Source organism: Daucus carota, chromosome 5 (genome assembly GCF_001625215.2).
Source record: "Daucus carota subsp. sativus chromosome 5, DH1 v3.0, whole genome shotgun sequence".
Taxonomy (NCBI): domain Eukaryota; kingdom Viridiplantae; phylum Streptophyta; class Magnoliopsida; order Apiales; family Apiaceae; genus Daucus; species Daucus carota.
In genome coordinates, this window is record NC_030385.2 from 46,005,817 (window position 1) to 46,009,756 (window position 3,940).

General features: G+C 33.6%; 1 long non-coding RNA gene across 1 annotated transcript; it reads left to right on the forward strand.

Annotated features, from left to right (window-relative positions):
* The first annotated feature begins 3,023 nt into the window (after window positions 1–3,023).
* Window positions 3,024–3,940, forward strand: LOC108222319 (uncharacterized). Its single transcript, XR_010292273.1, has 3 exons — window positions 3,024–3,391; window positions 3,466–3,509; window positions 3,664–3,940. It is a non-coding gene; the product is annotated as an uncharacterized LOC108222319 (long non-coding RNA).

The window sequence follows — 3,940 nt, forward strand, 5'->3', positions numbered from 1 at the left end:
AGCTGAGAAGGTTGCTTCTTGTGAGTTGTGATGTGTTTTGATGTGACTTCTCTCTTTTCTAATTTTTTTGTACTGCTCATTATAAGATGTAATCATAATATATTTCAGAATGATAAGATTAATAATATAATATGGGTTTGTCTAGTGTGTGCCCATGGGCACACATTATACACTAAAATTGATGGTTTTGGTGGATTTTGATTGGTGGACTTGATGTAAATGCAGGGGGGCCATCTTTACTTATGATTAGGTGACCAATAAAAATGCACCAAACTCATAGGAGTTGGTGCTTATTGTGTGCCCATGGGCACACCATAGAAAAACCGATATAATATTATTATTATCGATTATCAAAGTCGGTATGATATACGTCGATTTTAGTGCTTTGATTGGGGACCTGAAAAATTATAGAATAATTATTTTTATGAGTTGGAATGAATAATTTAATGGGATTAATGCTTGAGCATCAATCCCAACATTTTCAATTTAATGAATATACGACAAATATTAGCTAAAAACTTTGATTTTAAATATATATTATCGGGATTATAGACAATAATATAGGGTACAATAATATTGATTTAAATAATTCTTCTGGTTCATGAATTTAGTGAAGATGACATGAATCCATATTCAATGGCGGTGCCAGCTTTGAAATAACAACTTGATTCTTGTTCGTTGTTCCTACTTTAAAAATAAAAATATAAAAAAGATACAATTACAAATAGGTGATCCCGAAACAAGAGCAAAGTAGCTTTACAGGATAAAGTTTGGAGGGCCATTGAGATTGGCTGCAAGATCTAATATTGTAGTGTTATACACTTCTTCCTCAGCTCCATGTGAGCTTGACACCTCAAAGTTGAGTTGGATGCAATTTTTATATATGTCAAAGTCGATTTTGGGAGACTAAAGAGTGATTATTACTTTAGGTGCATGTGAGTATGTATGGTGACCATGAGAAGGGCAGTTCAGGTTTTAGACGAGTTTAATTTTTTGAAATTTTATAGATTCACTTTAGGTTTTGTCTAATCTTCAAGTTTTGGAAAAAAAGGTGATAAAAAATTGGAGTCAGCGTAAAATCAAATGGAGTGGAGAGAGGAGCTCAAATATCGGAGACCACACAAGCGCGGACCAAATGGGCACAATATTAGGATCCAGTATACAGACCCAAGAGCGTTCGCTGAATTTACAAAATTCAGACAGATCTGGGCCAAGCCCAAGCCCAAATCCAAACCGACCACCAAATCCATTCATCAATGCGCTCTTCACACAAAAAGAAAAACCCCGTATCAAATATGCATAAAAGAAAAACCCAAAACAATCCCATTAGTAAGCCGGTAAGCCCACGCTTGTAGTTCTTAGAGCATCTCCAACCACGTTGGCTATAATCGTTGGCTAAATTAGACCTTTAAGATATTATGTAAAATTTGCTGAATCTGTAAGATATTTTGCTACAATGGTACCGACTATATTGGTTGGCTATAATTTAAAAATAGTATGTTATTAATATTTTAAATTGTTAAAATAGAATATATCAGTTCAATATGGTAATAAATGATGTACAATCTTCCTACAGATTTTCTTACAGACCTGTAGAGGTTCGACAAATTTAGCCATCCATAGAAGGTTGGCTAAATTTATAGACAACAGCTCATCATGGTTGGAGTTGAGTTTTTGGAGCTGTTGGCTAAATCTTTTTATTTTAAGTATCTGAACTCACCTTTTAGACAAGGGTTTTAGATGGTTGGAGATGCTCTTACGTCAGCCCATGCAAGTTGCTGTAATACAGTTGCATTTGCGTGTTCGAAATACCTTTTTTTTACATGTAATTTTGCTTTTTAAATGTTTCAAAAATTCTTGATTAGTTAAAATTTCTGATTAATTTTGAAAAATTATTTTACTGATCTTTAAAATTTTTAAAAATTTATATTACTGATCTATGAATTACATCTAATTTACCAAAAATATTAAAAAAATCTTCGATAAATCCCGATTCATTAATTCAAATGATTATTTATTCCTAATTTTTACGAAGTTTTTACACACGGACACACGGTTCGTATTTTGATCTTTAAGTCAAAACTGTTTTTGGGAATAATTTTGTTATTAGTTAAATTTAAATCTCTACCGACTTCCCAGGATGAAACCAGACTCAAAATTCTGAGATTCTTATGATTTAGCCAGGACAATGCAGTAGCTTTTTCTTTCTAAACCCCCAGTGGAACTTGGAGTCAAATAGTCAGTTTTCTTTGTTAAAACTTAAAAGTAAAGAGCCAATCAAACAACCCATCATATCAGCTCCATTGGTGATTTTCCTATAGTTCTTGTATAACAAAAATCTCAAAAACAGAGCTTGAGATTAATCATAGATCATGTTTTATTTTCAATTAAAAAAATGTGATAAAATAAATTCTGACCTTTTTCGGGTTTAATTGAAGTACACGAACTGTTTTTGAACTGGATTTAAGAACTGTTTTCGAACTGGATTTCGCGGATTTTAGCAGATAATTTAACAGTGCAGGAATATCTTTTTGTTACAAAATTCTTTATCGCCAGTTTTTACTTGGTTTTATGAATTCTTATGGGTTATCATGCATGCAAAAGATTAAAGAGGTGTACGGCTTCACCTTTTTCTTTTATTTGCTATTCATCTGATTCGTGTATGTTTTAGTCCTACCGTCCTAAAGCCAAGGCCACCTTGCTACACTTTTCGTTTGTCTGGAGATAATGGTGGAAAAGATCAGAGCCGCTGTGGGAGCGTTTGGATCGTCACGAGAATAATGGTCAATGAGAATGAGAATGATATGAAATTTCAAGAACCCCGATACTCTTTAATCAGACTATTAATCATTAATCAATTGACCACTATCATATATCCAATGCCTGGCACCCTTAATTTTGTCATATACATTTTGGAGATATTGTTTTAATCTTTCCTCCGACAAGAGTGTTATGCATGTCATGCCACGTGGTATTTGGCAACCTTCGACACCAGCTATATATCGGAGTTGCTATTAATATGCTCTTTAGCTTTTTGTATCGGTGTATCCTCTTTGCAGAGACATTGCTGAATCATTTGATGGTACATTTTATGCACAAAAAGAGTGACTACATTAGTCACCAAAAGATGCTCCCCACAGGTGTATGCTACTATGCCATATAAGGCATTCAGAACAGAACTTTATACGTCGCCACAGACATCTTTATATCTTGTCACCGAAGACAACTCCCATTTTCGTTATTAATTTGTTCAAACATATCACTCTCCTCATCTCTCGGTCTCACGGGAACTTCAGTTTCTCCGCTGCTATGGATAGAACTATCGCTATAATTATTCTTCTACTTTCTCGTGTATTTCTCTATACAAATTTTTCTATGAGAATTCTCGGAGGTTGCAACTGTTCTTTATGTTTCTCTGCACTTATAAACCTGTCAACAATTTCTGATGATTTATTGTTTATGCAGAGTTTGACAAATCAGGAGCTTTCGATATGGAACTGCTAAACAAGGTAATCTTATATACTTTATCGATTTTATTATATAATCAAGAACGAAGATACACAGTAACTGTTAAGTTGGGACAGGAAAGAAAAATTATTTTAGCGAGTTTATTATTACTTGATAGAGGTTCAACTGTAGTTTGTTTTCTTCATAATACTTCAGACTTTTATGAAGGATGACTATGGCCGAAGAACAAAGTTGCACGAAGTACACTCAGGATCCAATCCTATCAGCAATTCTCTTCCTGTCAAGGGAACTGAGACATGATGGACAGGAAGATCACCCATCTATCAGCTGTATCTACTATAAACAAATTAAACTTGAATTACTTTATGATCTGTTTGGTAAGTTGAATTTCATTTGAAACTAGATTTGATCAATTGATATGTTTGGTTACACAAAAGAAGCTGTATTTGAATTTCATTTGAAATTCATAACA